Below are 21,290 nucleotides of genomic sequence, written 5' to 3' on the forward strand. Positions count from 1 at the left end.
ATGTTCTTGTTAATTTTTTCAAAAATTTTTATGTATGTCTATTCTTTTGTACATTGAAACATAACTACAACAATCGAGTGTTGTTTGTATTTGTACATTTTTGATTTATGCCTTATGTGGCAATCTGCCAATATCTATTGGCCCTTTACTAACTAAAGTAGTGTAGACGACCTTCGCACAAGCTTAACAAATACAAAAGATAATGAAAAGTGAACTAAACATTAAAAAAAAGCAAATAAAACAAGATACAGGAAATTGTTTGGGGAAAGACAGAAACAATATTTTTTTTTTGTGTTCTTGATAAGTATTTATATTTAAGTATGCGATACAAGTTCATTAGACTGCACACACTTCAGTGGAAAAAAATCTGCTTTTGCAACATGAGATTTATAAAATTTTTTGCATTAAATATTTTGAGTTCTGACTAAGTTAAGGTCATCCTAAATAGTTAGCTGCCGTGGAAACTCCATATGGAAGATAGAGCGAAGAAAATTTCCGCGGCACTGTATCAATGCAAGAGGATGCTAGGATGCACGTGGGGCCTATCACCCAAACTCTCCTATTGGGTATTTACGGCAATTTTCATACCCATTCTTTACTATGAGGTCCTTGTATTGTGGGCAACCACACAAAAAAGTACGTATGCCAAAAAACTTGAGAAGGTATGCAGATTATCAATGATTAGCAGCATTGCATGCCATTCTGCACATCCCGCCTGCAGAGATATTGGCCAAAAATATCGCGTTAGCCACTGCAACAAGGCTTAAAGCCTCGGGTCAGTTTTAGTGCAGGCCGTATGGAAGAGTTGGGACCACAATTGAGTCGGCGGGTTGGCGCCAGGGTGCAGAAATGCCATAACATACAAATCACGTGTATACCGATGGCTCCAAGTTAACGGAAGGAGTCGGGTCTGCTGTTTACTGTGTCGATCCAGAAATAAGTAGATCCTACAGGATCCTACAGTTATTCTATAACATAAGTCCTGGCACCTGGGGGTCATCAATGCACTTTTTGACTTATGCGTAAATCTTGAGATGTTCCAACAAAATTAAAAAAAAACCGTAATATGTATTCAGTTTTTTTTTTTGCCAATCACCCCAATGTACATACATAATGTAGCATAGTAGTGCCTTTGTACGTATGTACATATTTGCTTAGAAGGAAGTGGCTGATGAGAAGCTTGTGCTTGAATGGTTTAAATTAGTCGACCCATATAACATTTGTATTATATTAAATACTCGATTGAGTGGTGTTACAGAGAGAATATAAAAAAAATTCACGGAAAACATGATTAAAGTGTTAAGAAGACATAATTATAGAAGGAATAAGATGAGTCTGTAAAATAGTGAGTTCTATATCTTATGTAGCATATTTCTATCTTTCTTAGTTTTAGGACAAATATAAATAAGAGGACTTGCAAAATGTAGAATAACAACTTTCGACATTTTGGTCACGGGTTGGACAAAGCTTATACTTATAAACAGACAATCTAATCAAAAACTGATAACGTACTATTAAACTGGTAGAGTGAAATTAAATTTACAAATGAAACACAAAGGAAAAAATAAACAAATAGAGAAGATAAAGAAAAAGATCGTGTTCTGTAGCTCACCCCATGTAGTGGTTTCAGCCGAATATCAATAACCAGTATCTAAATCCTTATAAATGCAAATCAAGCTCTTCCCTACAGAAGGTATATTTTGAAAGCCTGTTAGTTCACCAAAATTATTAAACCTCATTTCATAGTTTTCATTGGAACGCTTTTCGATCATCACTCATCAAATTTGCTTTGGAGATAAACCAGTTTCGCCATTCTGGCATCTTCCGTGACATTTTTTGTTCTCCCTATTGTATTTTTAATTTAATTTTTTTATACTCAGCTGAGCGGACCTCACTGAGTATATTAATTTTGTTCGCATAAAGGTAACCCGTAACGGCATAAACTAATCGAGATAGATATAGAAAAAAAATTCATTCCGTCCGTAAACACGATTACTTGAGTAAATTTTGAGGTATCTTAATGAAATTTGGTATGTAAGTTCCTGGGCACTCATCTCGCTATTTAAAATGAACGAAATTGGATTATAACCATGCCCACTTTTTCGATATCGAAAATTTCGAAAAACCGAAAAACTGCTATAATTTATTACGATGAAACTTGGTAGGTGGGTTGATCTTATGACGCAAAATAGAAAATTAGTAAAATTGTGGACAACGGGCGTGGTGGCACCGCCGACTTTTAAAAGTTTTGCAAGCTATAATTTCACAGTCGTTGAAGTATTATGATGTAAGTTGGCAGGAACGCTACTCATATTACTATATATGTTCTAAATAAAAACTAGCAAAATCGGATGACAAACACGCCCACTTTAAAAAAAAAATAATTTTAAAAGTCAAATTTTAACAAAAAATTTAATATCTTTACAGTATATAAGTAAATTATGTCAACATTCAACTCCAGTGATGATATGGTGCAACAAAATACAAAAATAAAAGAAAATTCCAAAATGGGCGTGGCTCCGCCCATACTTTTAATGCCATAAGTCGGACACAAATTTACCAATCCTTGTGAAATTTGGTAAGGGCATAGCTTCTATGACGATAACTGTTTTCTGTGAAAATGGGCGGTTGAAGCCACGCCCAGTTTTCATACACTGTCGACCGTCTGTCCTTCCGCTCGTCCGTTAACACGATAACTTGAGCAAAAATCGATATATCTTTACTAAACTTAATCCACGTACTTATCTGAACTCACTTTACTTGGTATTAAAAATGGGCGAAATCCGACATGGTGATTGGATTGGTTTTTTGACGCAAAAATAACACTTTAGAAAAAACTTTGTAAAATGGGTGTGACGGTGTGACATATTAAGTAGAAGAAAATGAAAAAGTTCTGCAGGGCGAAATCAAAAGCCGTTGGAATCATGGCAGGAATACTGATCGTGGTATTAAAAAATAAAATAAATAAATGTAAGGCGCGATAACCTCCGAAGAGATCTAAGGCCGAGCTTCTCTTCCAATTTGCGTCGTGCTCCTCTTGATTTTCGCTACAAACTGGCCGGACGGGACCTACATGTTTTATGCCGACTCCGCACGGCATCTGCAAGGCAGATGAGTTTTCACTGAGAGCTTTTCATGGCAGAAATACACCCGGAGCGCTTGCCAAACACTGCCGAGGGGCGACCCCGCTTATAAAAATTTTCTTCTAATTTAAAAACCTTATTTCTAAAATTTTGATGTTGCTTTGCCCGGGGTGTGAACCCAGGGCATACGGTGTGGTAGGCGGAGTACGCTACCATCACACGACGGTGGCCGCGGTATTACATATATAAATAAATTAGCGGTACCCGACAGATGATGTTCTGGGTCACCCTGGTCCACATTTTGTACGATATCTCGAGAACGCCTTCATATATACAACTAAGGGTCACTCCTTTTTAAAACCCTCATTAATACCTTTGACTTGATACCCATATCGTACAAACACATTCCAGGATTACCCTATGTTCATTTTCCTACATAATGATTTTCCTTTATTTGACAGAGGATGAAGGAAAATCGTTCCAAAAAACGTCACCCTTGGTCTACAATTTGGTCGATATTTCCCAAACGTATGTGATAATTAAAAACCACTTATAAACCATCTACGAAACCCTACAAAACCAATGCGGCTTGGATCTCAGCTGAGTATGTAATGTGCTGTTACCCCCGAACTTAGCCTTCCTTACTTGTTAATCTTGCTACTTTACACATAATTGGAAACATTTGTATTCAATATTGGATCTGTGATACTATAACTGTCTCACGTCAGACGGACTAAAGCACGCTACAAACCTGATTCATATGCGACCAAGAACTGTTACTGCCAAAAATGTTGGCAGTGTATTTCTATCGCTACAAAATTAACTTAACATAAACATATTTGGGAAAAATATTATGCTGTTCAGCATTGACAGCAATCCGTATTCATTAGATCACTTGAAAAATAATCAAGTTTCTATGACCTTCCACGTAAAAATAAAAAATTTTATATATGTATACATATACTTGCGTGCTGTTACATATTTATAACTGATTGAAACGAAAGCACAAAAGCATAGAAATTTTTATGCTGAGCTATCATGCCACCGACCACAAAACAAAAATGAAATAATAAACAAAAGTCAACCAATCACATATGAAAAAAAACTAAACAATACAAATAAGCACGAATCACACAAAAAAAAAACATAAATAAATAAATAAAACGCCAACGCTTGCGCGTGCAAATGGGGAAATTGCCAAGTCTTCATTGAAACAGTTGGGCGTAAGTGTGGGTAATGGCGTTTTTATTAAGGCGTTGGGATAATAACAAAGCGTATAGTAACACTAAGATGAGATTTTAACGCATTGTTGGCAGTCGCAAAGTTCAAATTAGCCCGCCAGGATTTTCCTGCTTTAAGATAACTGACGTCATTACGAAGAAAACAGCCCCAGCGGGTAAGGGGTCTTACAATATACGCGCTGCAAGTATGCCTGTCGTAAGAGGCGAATAAAATACGAAATTTATTCAAGATTTTGTGTAGCGCAACGCTTTCAAGGTTTTGCCAGCGGAGTTTATAGCTTCTAGAGCTAGATTTCGATTCGATTTTTAATCGATTTAATCGATCTTTATTTACGAAATGAAGAATCGATTTTCTTTTTAGAATCGGTGGATTTTTTTAGCCTTCGAAGTTTTTATCATCTTTCAGAAACTGTGCCTATTTCATATTTATTAAAAACGTGCAGAAAATATAGTTGTTGTAATTTTTTATAAATTTGGCGTTATTGGCGCATATTCAAAAACCAAATAAAATATTGTTTTAATTTTCAAAAAGCTCGACTTTTTTCAAAACCATAACTATACGCCATTGTGATGGTGGCTATAAGTAAAAGGAGAAATATGAAGAAATTTAACATCACCAACAATTGGCGCTTACCCGCCTAGGAGATTTTTGCATTACAGTTGCGCAAATCAGCCTAGCTATCCCGGCTTCAACATAACTGACACCAATTGCGGGCACCAAGGGAGATCAAGTCTTCTTGGTGAAGGTCTTCCGCTTCGTCTGTTTCAACAATACGGATGCCGATAGGAACACCTGCTGTGCCGAAACTTTTTCATGAATTCTCATAACAAGACCTATCGGCTGGTTCCACGGAGATGACCATAATTTATCAGCATGACTTGTCTTGAAAAGGGCCATGCCATCGACTAACTGAAGAAATGTTTGCGCACAAAATTAGAATATCTGGAAAAAACACAAAAAGCATGATATTTAGGTATCGTACACACCATCACTCTCACTCTGATGGGAGGAACAAGTGAATAACCCTGTGGTACTCCTTGATGTTGCCAAAGAGCCGCAGTCAACGAAATGAGAAAGAAACTTGCGAGATTTTTCAGCGGTACAACCTTGGTAAATAATTGAGCATCAATAAACTATTTTCAGCTCGATTTAGTCGATTAAATCGATTTTTTTTTAATCGAATTGAAAAAATCGATTCTCCAAAAAATCGAATCGAATCCAGCTCTAATAGCTTCTCTAACCCAATTGTCAACCTCACCTGCCTGTGGCGAATCCTGTTTCCTTAGCAGCCGAGACTCTGGCGGCCCCCAGTCCCTATGAATTTAAGGGGTGGGGAGGGATAGCCCAGAAGGTTCAATGTGGTCATATTAAAACATTCCCGATATCGCCGGAAAAAAACCTTTGGGAAGTGTCTTTATCGCTACAACAACTACAGCAACAAAGGAGAAAACACTTATCACTCCGACTTCCGAAGGAGTTCATGATCCTAAAAGTCTAATCCATGAAGGTATATTTAAATATACTCTGTCAGCCAACAAGCAAAACGGGGAGAATAGCAAAATCACACCTGAAAAACCTACCCGGGAAGGACGGATTACCCGACGTGCTACTCAAGAATAGAGATGAGAACCGCGTGCCTTCAAATTGGAGCCTGAGCGGGATGTGCTTCATTTCACAAAACACCCCATCACCACTTTCAGTAGTGAAATTGAATAGGCAACAACGTCAAGTGTGTTCCTGTGGCCGCTTCACAATGAAATTTCTCATGTGAGTTTTAATGCAAAAGCGACCATCGTCACAATCGCGCAAGATGTTGCGTTTGTAAATAAAAAAAATTGAGACTTAGCAGTTGAAACTTATTTCGGGTTGACAATTCACATAGAAAAATTACTCAAAGCACTGTTATAAACATGCCCACTATACTAGAAAAATACTTGCAACATATGTATATTGTCTCCTATTCATTTGTTGAAATGCAACGAGTGGGAAAAATAATTTCACTTGCAAAGTCTGAAAACACTCATAGCTAAAGCAAAGGTAAAATTTTTCTTCTTATGCTTTGCTTGCAACAAAAATTTAAACGTTGGCTACTTTCGTATGTCAGATAGCGCTGGTAATGCGCTATTTGTCGCTCGCCATACAAATACATGCAATCTACTCATCTGTCAGCGCACGATGCTGAATCAAAAATATTATGTGACGGGCCTTTTACTGAGTTGAAGCGCAGTATGCATCAGCGCAAAAAGGCAAAGCAACGCAGTGTACCATTAACCAGTCCTACTTTGGCGCTTACATATGACATTACGTCATTTTATTGGCAACAGTGAATGAGCATACAAGACCCACTATCGTGTGCGCATCAAAAAAGGGCTCCCCTTTGCTCCCTCTCTATCTTAAATACAATTCAGTATGTTTTATTAAATAAATGCTGGTGTGATCGAATGATATTATCACGACCTCAAAACGTGCCCTTCCACACAAAATTAAATGCGGAGAAAAACTGAAATTTATTCAATTTTAATACAATGTTTTCTATGAACATTTTCTATCCTACAAACATATATTTCGTAAAATTGTGCTTTAAAAAAATTCTTTCATAATACATATCGTCGCCCACTAGCCAGAAGCATGTGCAATTTTTCCGATTTTGTGTTATAGGCCTCCTTGTATTACACTTTAGATTCTCTAGGTCCTGCTTAAATCTAGAGCTTACTACGTACATGGAAATCCCAATAAATTGCAGTGCCATTTTCACGAATGCATAATTCAATCACACAAAGTTGAGCCAGAAAAATGAATGTAGCACATTCATGTTTCTGGCTGGCAACAAGGTAATGATTTTCCTGTTTGTATGACACATTCGTTGATATGGCTCAATAATTTTTGAAAAAAAGTAAGAACAGCACACATTAGTATGTTCGAATGTTCCGGTATACGTGCCTGAAGGTTGGGCACAAATTATTTGAGGAGCTCGTAACACACCAAAACTTTTCGACGTTCACATACAATTGTATGACGATTTTTATACTCAGAGTGCTTTGCACATAGAGTATATTAACTTTGATTGGGTAACGGTTGGTTGTACAGATATAAAGGAATCGAGATAGATATAGACTTCCATATATCAAAATCATCAGTATCGAAAAAAAATTTGATTGAGCCATGTCCGTCCGTCCGTCCGTCTGTCCGTTAATACGATAACTTGAGTAAATATTGAGATATATTCACCAAATTTGGTACACGAGCTTATCTGGTCCCAGAATAGATTGGTATTGAAAATGAGCGAAATCGGATTATAACCACGCCCACTTTTTATATATGTAACATTTTTGAAAACACAAAAAACCTAATTATTTAGTAAATAATACACCTAGAATGTTGAAATTGAGACTCTTGATAAAAATGTGATAAAATCAGTTTTATAAATATTATTAATCATAAATCAAAAATCGTTAAACCTATCGTAACAAAATTCGGTAGAGAGGTTGCCTTTACTATAAGAATGCTTTGAAGAAAAAGTAAAGAAATCGGTTAAGGACCACACCCACTTTTATATAAAAGATTTTTAAAGGGTCGTGGACAAATAAAATAAGCTATATCTTTGCAAAAAAGAACTTTATATCAATGGTATTTCATTTTCCAAGTGTATTTATAACAATAAATAGGGAAAACTTCAAATTTTAAAAAATGGGCGTGGCACCGCCCCTTTTATGACTAAGCAATTTTCAATGTTTCGGGAGCCATAACTCGAAGAAAAATTAACGGATCGTAATAAAATTACGTACAAAAATTTTCCCTATAGCAGGAAATATTTATAGGAAAAATGGACGAGATCGGTTAAAGACCACGCCCACTTTTATATAAAAGATATTTAAAAGGGTCGCAGACGAAATTAATAAGCTATATCTTAGCGAAAAAGAGCTTTGGGTGAATAGAATTTTACTTTCTAAATTGATGTATAACATTAAATTGGAAAACACTAACATTTTTGAAAATGGGTGTGGCACCGCCCCTTTTATGACTAAGCAATTTTCTATGTTTCGGGAGCCATAACTCGAAGAAAAATTAACGGATCGTAATAAAATTTGGTACACAAATTTTCCCTGTAGCAGGAAATATTTATAGGAAAAATGGACGAGATCGGTTAAAGACCACGCCCACTTTTATATAAAAGATTTTTAAAAGGGTCGTAGACTAGAATAATAAGCTATAACTTAGCAAAAAATAGTTTTGAATCAATGATATTTCACTTATCAAGTTTTATTGTAAGAGGAAATGGGGAGACATTTTTTTTTAACGGGCGGTGCCACGTGTTATGTAGAAAAGTAATTTATCTGAAATGAAATGTACAATTGAAGCTCACGCTGAGTATATAATGTTCAGTTACACCCGAACTTAGACACCGTTACTCGTTTTATTTATAACTATTTTACCCAGGGAGCTATAAAACTACCCATGCGATATATATGCTGGTTGAGATACACAAAAGATGAGCTGTATAATGTATTCTTCAAAAAAAAGTATACCGATGAAGAATTTTTAATAGCTTAATATCCGAAAAAGGTCGTTAATTGAAGGTAAACCGATTTATTCGAAGCCGTTGCCTCTTGCCGAATCAAAACTAAAAGACAAAATGTGTGAAAAACTGGTTATACCAAGAATATCATTCTTATTATAAAAATCCAGAGGGCAACACTTTACCCGAACCCAACATTTCAAAAGATGTGTTAACAAAAATTAGATCAGCTTTTTAAATTTTTGATGTGCCAGAAAAATGAATATGCCAAATCTAGGAGAATAGAAGGAATGCGAGCAGAACAATTATCTCAGCAGAAAGAGCATAGTGTGAGTATAATATAAAAGTATATTTTTACACTAGAACCTAATTCTTTTAATTTTGAGGGAGCAATAAACTTTAAAACTCGATTTCCCAACATTTACATTTTTACACATTCATGCTTCTGGCAAGCGGGCGATGATATGTACATACGAATTGTATGTATGTGAAGAAAGATCCAATCAACAGCCGTGATTTTTTTTTGTCCGCCACCAAATACCAAAACAAAGCTCATTCAAGAATTATTATAAGGTGCAATTTTTATGAAGTAGAAATGCTTAGAAACGTCACAACCAAACATACACTGAACGCTCCGAAGTTGGAGCTAAAAGCCACCCTTTCAATAATCTCGCAAAGAAGCGCTCTTAGTATGGATTGCAACGGAAATTCTCAAAAGCAACGCATATTTTGCGACGATTTAGAAAAAAAACGTATGCATATTGAAATATTTTCGTTGGCGACAAACCGGTTTTTGCATTGTGTCATCTTCAGTGTCAGTTGTGGGTGTTATTTGTTAGGTCTGTTAGTTTAGTTCATTTATTATTGCATGTTTGTTCGTTGTTTCCTTCGTTTTACTTTGCTTTCTTTGTAAACCAGTTTTCTGGTTAAAACTTTTCGTCAGAGATAGTGCTTATTTGTTTGTTTGTTATTTTTGTACCGTTTAGTTTTTATTTTCAATTTTTTTGTGATAAATGGATATATTCCAACAAGAGAATTCAAGAGGTTCCGAGAACACATTAGGAACAACTGCAAATAGACGTAGAAGTTATCAAACTATACAAGGTAATGGGGATAGACAGATCAGACCAAAACACTGACACCCAAACCACATTTAATAAGAGATTACGGCAAATAGGAATATAAAAGAAACAAAATGGTTTAAAACGGACTATTAAATAAAAAACAAAACTAAATACATCAATTAAATTCTAATGTTCTACGTTTTCTAAAATTTCAGGAAAAAAGCATACATATTTTTTTTTTTATTGAAACTGTGTATGTAAATTAATTTCGAATACTTTTTCGAAAATTTTCGAATAAGCTATACGTCTCCCAAAATTTTCTTTTTGAAACTTTTTTCTTACATATAATAAAGCTATGCTCCCATTATATAGAAATAAATCTAAGAAACGCTTTGGAAAAAAGTGTCAGAAATCAGTGCGAATTTTGAGAGACCTACGACGAGTTTGTCACACTTAAATTGATTGGTCTACAAAACTGCATACTCAAAACAAATCTGAAAACTCGTAAACAAAAAATTCTAAATTCATGGAAGTTTTTTCTCAAATTTTGCAAAATAAAAGGGATGCATTTTTTTGACGAAATTTAGTACTACTATTTTCGTGTTCGCAGCTGTATAACAGTATAATTAAACTATATTTTCCAAAACTTACCCATTAGAGTTTCTGAATGAAAGGCGGCATGCTGTACTTGAATTTGCTCACAAATTTTATATAAAACTGTAATGAGAGCAAATATTAAAAATTAGTTTTGATTGAAAGGAAGTGGAAAATTATAATTATAGTGATAATGAAGATATACATAGTGTCTGCTTTGAAATTTTACAAAAACCGTGATACATACAAACTTCAAAAATAAAAAAATAAAAGACAAAATATCAAGAGATAATAGCTGTGTTTTTTTACATCTATATATATTACATCTATATACATAACTTTATATGGACTACTAAGCACTAAACTTATCTACACTTCTGAAATGCTGCGCAGAAAATTAGTACTCCTAAATTTCAATACGCATTATACTCAGATGCAACTGAAATCTATGTTTTACCTCTACATATGATGTGTGCCCACTATTCCCAACCGATTCAGCTTTAGGTTAAACACTATGGCCAACAGAGGTGTGTGTCTCCGCTATTCGGTACAACCCGTTTTGTAGCTAGTTATTTAACCACTGCTGCTAGATGGGTCTACTAACATTATCTACATTATGATAAGCGTTTTTCATCACAGAGAATTTTTACAAAATGGCCTGATCAGAACTCGTTTGAAGAACGCTCTATCGCAGAATTTTGATTTAGAAACGCTTTATCTCAGAATTTGTTTCAAAAGCGTCCTAATATAAAATGAACTCAACACATTTCAGGAGAACACTGAAACAAGGCATTTTTTAAACAAATGTGATATACATACATAGGAAGCTTTTCAATCAAAATTTGGGAAACTCCGTTTTTGCGTGTTGACCATATATTTGCGTATATACTTAGCCTGAATTATATGAACAAAAAAGACTTGCAATAGACTGAATCTGTCCCTAGTATTACCAGAAAATGCCCATATTTATAGTTACCTATATACTTATTGACGTGAACATATGCATATGTATATTTCTATTACTGTTTTCTTTACAAAATAAAAAGGTTTATGTGAACAATTTTGTAACTATCTGTGTGTTAACATTACTAGGTAACTTACAGGCAATGCTGCGAAAAACATTTCAAAAAACCCCCCGAAACCTCCAGCAGAGAATATAGAAAAACCACACACTATTATGAAAAAGTACTAAAATCGTATGTATATAAACCAGTCACAGCGCACAAAACCACGCAGTACAAGAAAACATACCTATTCACATACATATAAATTTATAGTCCCTTTATCGTATACATACAATACATTATCTATTACTGCGCAACAGAAGGCATGGCAAAAAGGTATTGAGAAGCAAAGGCCAACGAAAAAAGAGGAGAACTTGAAAAGCAAAACAGAAATACAAAAATGAAGAATACATAAAAAAGTAAACAAACTGCAGAGTAAAACCAGATTTTCAAAGAAAAGCAAACAAACAGCTGAGCCTTATAAAAAATTAAAACATAAGTAGATAGGTACAAAAGTAAAACATAGTACCAACCAAATGAATAAATAAAGAAATTAACAAAAAGAAAAACATAAAACTATAAATAAAACCTAAAAATATTGTCAAGCAGAGAGAAAAGCGAGATAAAAGCGACCAAAACAAGTCAAACAAAAAGTCAACAGGAAAATAAAAAAATTACAAACAACGCAAAAGAAACGCTGCGAGAGTACAGAAATACTAAACGAGTATTTCAAGTCAAAGAGCCATTATATGTATGTACATACTTTATACATAATAAGTATACATACTTATGTACTTAAGAAGGCTTTGTTGTTCATACCAAACCAAATGAGGCATGGTTGATATATACTCAACACCATGGACGTACATAATTATGTATTTATTCTATATCCGCGATGTCCAAAGTTGGGCGACCATATACCTACATATGTACATATGTTTTTATATATAAACCTTAATACATTTAACTCTAACAATGGGCTTAAAATGTGTGTCAATTATTTTGAATTTTCCACTCCAAAATATGCCCATGGAAAATAGAATTCACAAAGATAAGGCAGCAGATAAAGAAAATTATGCACATACATATATGTATATGCAGCCAAACCAAAGTGTACATAGATTGAGGTAGTGTTGAGAGTGGAAAAAGGTGGATGCTTTAATTGGTCCATCCCAGCAGTACCATGAACAAGAAGAGTACAAACAAATAAACGTTGGCAATCAAAATCTATAGCATTTAAAAGGCCAGTAGGAATGGTCCAAGTAAATTAGTAAATGTAGGCTTCCGATGAAAGGTATCAACTAAATGAACAATATTTCAAAAATTTCACTATGTTGTTGTTGCATACTCATTGAAAAAATGTCGATGTATTCTAAATTGCGGCAAGTTGTATTGTTAATGTGATGTGGAAATGAAATGCAGGTTATTTCGGTATTGTCGTCTGACAAGAAAAAGTTGCTAGATCCGATGCATTTTTCCTTTACAATAGTAATAGTTGGATATTGCACCTTTTGCCAGTAGCGAAGATGTTGGAAGCCGTTCAGCTCCATTACTTTACTGCAAATCTTTGTTTAGCACACACCAACATGGCTTCCGCAAAATACATAGCACTAACACCGCGCTAAACGCCGTAAACCCACCCAGATAAATTGCGAACTAAACCGCAAAAGCTTATGACACAGTCTACCACAGAACAAGTCTATATAGGATTTAAAAGGTTCACCCACTCCCCCTTGTCTAAAAAGATGAATCACAAGTTGTCTGAAGTGCCGGTTCAATTTAGGAACGAAACCTCAAACCCGCAAGAATTAAACTATGGTGATTTCTTATCTGGGTATAAGATAAAGAAACGCTGCTAACAACTTGTGGAGCAATTGGACGACTATGGGCTACGCGTCGCTAGTTGCGTCACCTGTTCGAAAAACCACACTCAGAACTGTTACGAGATGTCTTCTTATGCCCCATACTTTAGCATTGCACTTAGGCGGTTATTGCCTATGCCCACATGGTACTAAATATTGCATGCTTTTCTGAGCACATGGTATTAGCCGTGTTTTTTTACACGTAGTTACATATATACATCTACATTTGCGGGGCCCATCTAGCGGCAACTATTGAAGACTCGCGGCAATGGTAAATAACTTACTACCAATGGGCACATACCATTTTCTGTCATAGAAGTGGAGACTAGTGTGGAAATAAAATGGAGAGACACATTTCAGTTGCATTTGAGTATAATGCGTATTGAAATTTAGGAGTACTAATTTTCTGCGCAACAGTTCCATGAATGTAGATAAAGTTACGCACTTAGCAGTCCATATAAAGTTTAAGTTCACATGTATATACATTAAAAAAAAACACAGCTATTGTTTAATAGATTTTTGGCGATGGAGTTTTAGCGTGAGCGAAAGCTGGCATTTAGCGGCAGGACATCTCAGCAAACAACTGCTTGATCTATCCACGCCTCACAGAGGGGCAAGGAAATAGGATGAGATCTGACACTTGCCCACTCAGCTGTTTGATCTAGATAAGCATTCAGAGTCCCTAAGCCCATTAACCTATCACTTTCACTTTGGCTGAGAAGCGAGTTGGAAAAAGAAGAGCTCTGTGCATATACAAAACCAAATATGATTATAATATTCCTACAGGGCTAAACCAATTTTCTTAACAAAAAATAAAAAGAGAGAGAAGAATGGTAGATTTTCGCTAGCTCCCGATAATGAAAACGAAAAACACAAACGCATAATCGCTCCGAAAGTGACCTGCCAGCCTACTTTTTTTTAGATACAGGCAAGCGCACCCGAGAAAAACAAAGGATGAAAATGGAGAGAAATAGAAAAAAAGCAGATAAATACGTGCTTTGTTTATTTCACGTTGTTGTGCAATTTTTCTTTAAAGCGGGCCAAAAGCTGATATTTACTTATTTTGCTACTTTTTGCTTTGACCTTTATCTAGGTATTATATGCTTATGGTAGATATGTAATAGGTACCTATATAAATATATTACATGGGATATATGTATGTTGGGTTAGTATCTAAAATAGACTAGGTAAACACGGTTCGCTGGGAAACATATTTTTTAAGGTTTCATCCTAACTCCCATTTTCTGCGTAAACGTGGTAGTCCAAATGGCTTCAAATCGAGTTCCATAAACTTAAACTTATTTACTATAATTTATGTGATTATTTTTGCTATGATCAATTTTTTTCTTAGTTGGCTTAGTTTTTTTAATTTTTCTAACTAAACATTTTATATCAATTTAACACATTTATTTTGAGCATTACTTAAAAAATTTGTTTATCATTTTTTAATTATTTTATTAATTAGAATTTGTTTTATTGCTTTTTATTATAAATAATATATTTTTTATAATAATTTTTTCCCTGCTATTACTACTACGGTATAATTTACTACTATTACTATCCTATTTCTTTAATTTATCCTATTTTGTTTATTAAACTAATTTTTATCGCCATTACATGTTTATTGTTTTAGAATTTTGTTTACTTTTGTTTTTTTTTATCATTTTTCCTTAAAAAATTTGTTTTTTTTTGTTCTGTTAAATTAAACTTTTTATTTTTATTTTTACAATTAAGGCCTTTATTTTATTACTCATGCCGCTTAAGTCACAATAATTTTTAATATGTTTGTTATTATAATAATTTCACTAGTTCCTAAATTTATCATTTTAACTTTAAATTTTTAATTTTGTACTTTTATCATTTTTAAAAATTAAAATTTTTTTTAAATTTGTATACTCTTATTTTATATATTTAGTTTTTATGATTTTTGTTTTCATATTTTTACTTTACTTTTGTAACATGCATATATCTTTTTTACAACATATTATTATTATATTATTTCTTCTTTAGTAAAAATTTTTAGTTTTGTATTTTTATTATTTTTTGTATGCAGTTGTTTTGTTTTTCATGTTTCAATATATTATATATTTGAATTCGCATATTTTTTTTTTAATATTTTATTTTTTCTACCTAAATTTTTCCATACAAGTGATACGTTTTTATACTCAGCTGAGCAGAGCTCACAGAGTATATTAATTTTGTTCGCATAACGGTACCCCGTAATGGCATAAAATAATCGAGATAGATATATGTAGACTTCTATATATCAAAATGATCTGGGCGAAAAAAGAAATTCATTTAGCCATGTGCGTCTGTTCGTCTGTCCGTGACCACGATAACTTGAGTAAATTTTGATGTATCTTAGATTGCTATTTAAAGAACGAAATCGGATTATAACCACGCCCACTTTTTCGATATCGAAAATTTCGAAAAACCGAAAAAGTGCGATAATTCATTACCAAAGACGGATAAAGCGATGAAACTTGGTAGGTGGGTTGACCTTATGACGCAGAATAGAAAATTAGTAAAATGTTGGACTTTTAAAATAGGGTAATTTAAAAGTTTTACAAGCTGTAATTTGGCAGCTGAGTATGTAATGTTCGGTTACACCGAACTTAGCCTTCCTTACTTGCTTATTACTACAATTTATTTTGGTTATTATTTATACTTTTCATAAGCATACAGATTATTTAGTTTGAGAATTTTACAATTCCATCAGATTATTGTACAACTCCAATCATGAAAGTATGGGGTTCCGTTCGTACTTCTTTTATTAATACCTCGCTTTTGCTGTGTTTAATTTAAAATATTGTTTACAATATTTGTAGTAATATTTTTTTCAATACTATTTATGATTTTTCCTTTTTAACCTTATTCTTTTTAATTTCTTTACTTTCTTAATTATATTTCATGGGCTTAAAATTTTCATTACATTCAAAGATGTCTTATTTTTATTTGATTTTTTTATTTTTTGTTTGTTATATTTAATTTATTTATATTACATTCTTTTTTTATTGCCTATTTATTTACTACTACAATTTATGTGAATTTTTCCCCCAGCGGGTTAGGGGGGGTCAGAATATACCCGCGGTAGGCATGCCTGTCGTAAGAGGCGACTAAAATACCAGATTCAAGGGGCTGTGTAGCGCAACCCTGCAGGTTGCCAGCGCAACATATAGCTTCTCCAAACCCAGTTGTCAACCTCACCTATCCGCGGCGAATCCTGTTTCACTAACAGACGAAGCTCTGGCGACCCTAAGCTCCTTATGGAACTTGTGGTTGGGGAGGGAGGGGATGGCCTGAAGGTTTAATGTGGCCACATAAATCGTTCCCGAGATGGTCGGGCCAGCACCTTAATGGTGCTGTGGTACCGGAGCGTACCGGATCTGTATCCGGCAAAGGACCATCACATCGATAACACTCCCCAAAGCCTTCGGGGAGCAACCTTATCTCTACAACAACAACAACAACAACAACATGTGATTTTTTCAGCACATTTTTTTCTTTTTATATATTTTTTGCATATTTATTTCTGTACTTATTTGTTATTGTTTTATATTTTTTAATGTTTTCATTATTCACTTTTTATATTTTTGGATTATTTTATTTTGCCTTTTTTTCCTTTTTATCATTATTCATTGTTTTATTATTTATGATTTATATTTTTTTATATTATTTTTTATTTAATATATATTTTACTTATTTACAACTGTTTCTAATTTTTATTTCCTTTTTTGTTTTTTTTTTTTCAATATTTTAATTGACGACTACATAAAGAAATTGTGTTTCTCATTATTTAGGTTGGGGATATGTTAGTTTTAATTTATTACTAAAAATCTTTACAAATTAAAAACAAACTAAATTTCATCAAAAAAAATTACATGGAAAATGTTTGAGTAAAGAATTGACTCATGAGATGTCTACTGCTTGAAGTACAAGCTAAAACTGATTATACAGTAGTCGCTCACAAATTAGAACCTTCAGTAATTAGAATGTCCAGAAATTAGAATCAACTTTTTCAATACATTACACGATCTGAAATTAGAATCGAAAATTCTAATTTCTGAGCGTATTTTTGTTTGTTTTTTTTGTTACAAAATATACATAAAAAGGGGAATCCCCAATTTATACATGTTACGCTCGGTAGTCGTTGGATTTTCGCCGCGGTTCTGTACAGTTTTTGTTAGCTTTTGTGTGAAATTCGATACGCGTGCACGTCTTTTAGCATTGTTTGTTTAAAAGTAAAAGTAATTCGCTGAAATGGAAACCAAAGTTCAGATCTTGGGAAAGCTTTACAAATGTGTTCAATGGTATCGGTTAGCCCTAGAATTTGATGTGGCGCCGTCTGCAGTCAGCTATATCAAATCGAATAAATCATCAATTTTATACGCTGCTTCTAATACCTACCATGAGGCCAACAAAAAATCATTGCAAATCGCTGAATATTAGTTATGAAGTTTTTGATTAATTTTTGGCTTTTTTAATGTATTTTTGTCGATCTCTTATGTATTTTTAATGAAAAAATATATTTATTGTAATTCGAGTTTTTCTTTTTTGGATCTTTTTTTTTATATAGCATTTTTTTTTTTTTTTATACATATACACTATATGTATATTTAATAAAAACAACATGTGATATGTATTGTACTGGATTGCAGTTTTTTTTAATGCAAATTGACTTATTTTTTAAGGTTTTATACAAAATTAAAAAAACGTCCGAGAATTAGAATTTTTCAAAAATAAGAATCACCCTGAAACAAAGTGGTTCTAATTTTCATATACATAGATGCGTTTAGCTCAATCTTATGCGTTATGAGTAGCTTGTACGTATATTTATGGAGAACGGTAGATTGGGCGAAACTGGCGCCATCTGACGTTGAAAAGTAGTAAACTTGCTACTTTTGTTGCAAGCAAAGCATAAGAAGAAGAATTTGACATTTGGCTAAGGGTGCTGGCACACTTTGCAAGTGAAATAATTTTTCCCACTGCAGTGGGCGGTTTTCGAAATGCTATCATCGCAATATGCCAGTAAAATGCTTCTTTCTTTTCAGTTTCTCTTAAACAAACATAATAATTGAATATTCAATTGTTATAAGCCGGCGTTAAGCTCACTAATTCTTAAATATTAAGTACTAATAAAAACAAGTAAGGAAGGCTAAGTTCGGGTGTAACCGAACATTACATACTCAGTTGAGACCTGTGGAGACAAAGTAAGGGAAAATCACCATGTTGTAAAAAGAACCTAGGGTAACCCTGGAATGTGTTTGTATGACATGTGTATCAAATGGAAGGTATTAAAGAGTATTTTAAGAGGAAGTGGGCCATAGTTCTATAGATGGACGCCATTTAGGAATATCGCCATAAAGGTGGACCAGGCCTGACTCTAGAATTTGTTTGTACGATATGGGTATCAAATGAAATGTGTTAATGATAATTTTAAAAGGGAGTGGGCGTAAGTTCTATAGATGAACGCCTTTTCGAGATATCGCCATAAAGGTGGACCAGGGGTGACTCTAGAATTTGTTTGTACGATATGAGTATCAAATGAAAGGTGTTAATGAGTATTTAAAGAGGGCATGGGCCTTAGTTCTATATGTGGAAGCCTTTTCGAGATATTGCCATAAAGGTGGACCAGGGGTGACTCTAGAATGCGTTTGTACAATATGGGTATCAAATGAAAGGTGTTAATGAGTATTTTAAAAGGGCGTGGGCCTTAGTTCTATAGGTGGACGCCTTTTCGAGATATCGCCATAAAGGTGGACCAGGGGTGACTCTAGAATTTATTTTGTACGATATGGGTATCAAATGAAATGTGTTGAGTATTTTAAAAGGGCGTGGGCCTAAGTTCTATAGATGAACGCCTTTTCGAGATATCGCCATAAAGGTGGACCAGGGGTGACTCTAGAATGCGTTTGTACAATATGGGTATCAAATGAAAGGTGTTAATGAGTATTTTAAAAGGGCGTGGGCCTTAGTTCTATAGGTGGACGCCTTTTCGAGATATCGCCATAAAGGTGGACCAGGGGTGACTCTAGAATTTGTTTGTACGATATGGGTATCAAATGAAAGGTGTTAATGAGTATTTTAAAAGGGCGTGGGCCTTAGTTCTATAGATGGACGCCTTTTCGAGATATCGCCATAAAGATGGACCAGGGGTGACTCTAGAATTTGTTTGTACGATATGAGTATCAAATGAAAGGTGTTAATGAGTATTTTAAGAGGGCGTGGGCCTTAGTTCTATATGTGGACGCCTTTTCGAGATATCGCCATAAAGGTGGACCAGGGGTGACTCTAGAATTTTTTTGTACGATGTGGGTATCAAATGAAAGGTGTTAATGAGTATTTTAAAACGGAGTGGGCCTTAGTTCTATAGGTGGAAGCCTTTTCGGAATATCGTTATTAAAGTGGACCAGGGTTGACTCTAGAATGCGTTTGTACAATATGGGTATCAAATGAAAGGTGTTAATGAGTATTTTAAAAGGGAGTGGCCCTTAGTTGTATATGTGAAGGCGTTTTCGAGATATCGACCAAAATGTGGACCAGGGTGATCCAGAACATCATCTGTCGGGTACCGCTAATTTATTTATATATGTAATACCACGAACAGTATTCCTTCCAAGATTCCAAGGGCTTTTGATATCGCCCTGCAAAACTTTTTCATTTTCTTCTACTTAATATGGTAGGTGTCACACCCATTTTACCAAGTTTTTTTCTAAAGTTATATTTTGCGTCAATAGACCAATACAATTACCATGTTTCCCTTTTTTCGTATTTGGTATATAATTATGGCATTTTTTTCATTTTTCGTAATTTTCGATATCGAAAAAGTGGGCGGCGTCATAGTCGGATTTCGGCCATTTTTTTTACACCAATACAAAGTGAGTTCAGATAAGTACGTGAACTGAGTTTAGTAAAGATATATCGATTTTTGATCAAGTTATCGTGTTAACGGCCGAGCGGAAGGACAGACGGTCGACTGTGTATAAAAACTGGGCGTGGCGTCAACCGATTTCGCCCTTTTTCACAGAAAACAGTTATGGTCCTAGAATCTAAGCCTCTACCAAATTTCACAAGGATTCGTAAATTTTTGTTCGACTTATGGCATTAAAAGTATCCTAGACAAATTAAATGAAAAAGGGCGGAGCCACGCCCATTTTCAAATTTTCTTTTATTTTTGTATTTTGTTGCAACATATCATTACTGGAGTTGAATGGTGACATAATTTACTTATATACTGTAAAGATATTAACTTTTCTTTAAAAATTTGAATTTAAAAAAAAAATTTTTTAAAAGTGGGCGTGGTCGTTCTCCGATTTTGCTAATTTTTATTAAGCAGACATACATATAGTAATAAGAGTAACGTTCATGCCAAATTTCATCATGATGTCTTCAACGACTGCCAAATTACAGCTTGCAAAACTTCTAAATTACCTTCTTTTAAAAGTGGGCGGTGCCACGCCCATTGTCCAAAATTTTACTAGTTTTCTATTCTGCGTCATAAGTTCAACTCACCTAACAAGTTTCATCGCTTAATCCGTATTTAGTAATGAATTATCGCACTTTTTCGATTTTTCGAAATTTTCGATATCGAAAAAGTGGGCGTGGTTATTGTCCGATATCGTTCATTTTAAATAGCTATCTGAGATGAGTGCCCGGAACCTACATACCAAATTTCATCAAGATACCTCGAAATTTACTCAAGTTATCGTGTTAACGGACAGACGGACGGACGGACATGGCTCAATCGAATTTTTTTTCGATACTGATGATTTTGATATATGGAAGTCTATATCTATCTCGATTCCTTTATACCTGTACAACCAACCGTTATCCAATCAAAGTTAATATACTCTGTGAGCTCTGCTCAACTGAGCTTAAAAATGTATACAAAAACAAGTAAGGAAGGCTAAGTTCGGGTGTAACCG

General features: G+C 34.3%; 1 protein-coding gene across 11 annotated transcripts in view; it reads right to left on the reverse strand.

Moving 5' to 3' along the window:
• The window catches only part of atos (atossa), a 519,662-nt gene that overhangs the window by 132,431 nt on the left and 365,941 nt on the right, over positions 1-21,290 (reverse strand). For all 11 annotated transcript variants that reach the window (XM_067776019.1, XM_067776018.1, XM_067776017.1 and 8 more), the window contains one exon: positions 10,557-10,622. The gene's annotated coding sequence lies outside the window, so the exon portion shown is untranslated. The remainder of the gene's footprint in view (positions 1-10,556; positions 10,623-21,290) is intronic.

Source organism: Eurosta solidaginis, chromosome 3 (assembly GCF_040869045.1).
Source record: "Eurosta solidaginis isolate ZX-2024a chromosome 3, ASM4086904v1, whole genome shotgun sequence".
Lineage (NCBI taxonomy): Eukaryota > Metazoa > Arthropoda > Insecta > Diptera > Tephritidae > Eurosta > Eurosta solidaginis.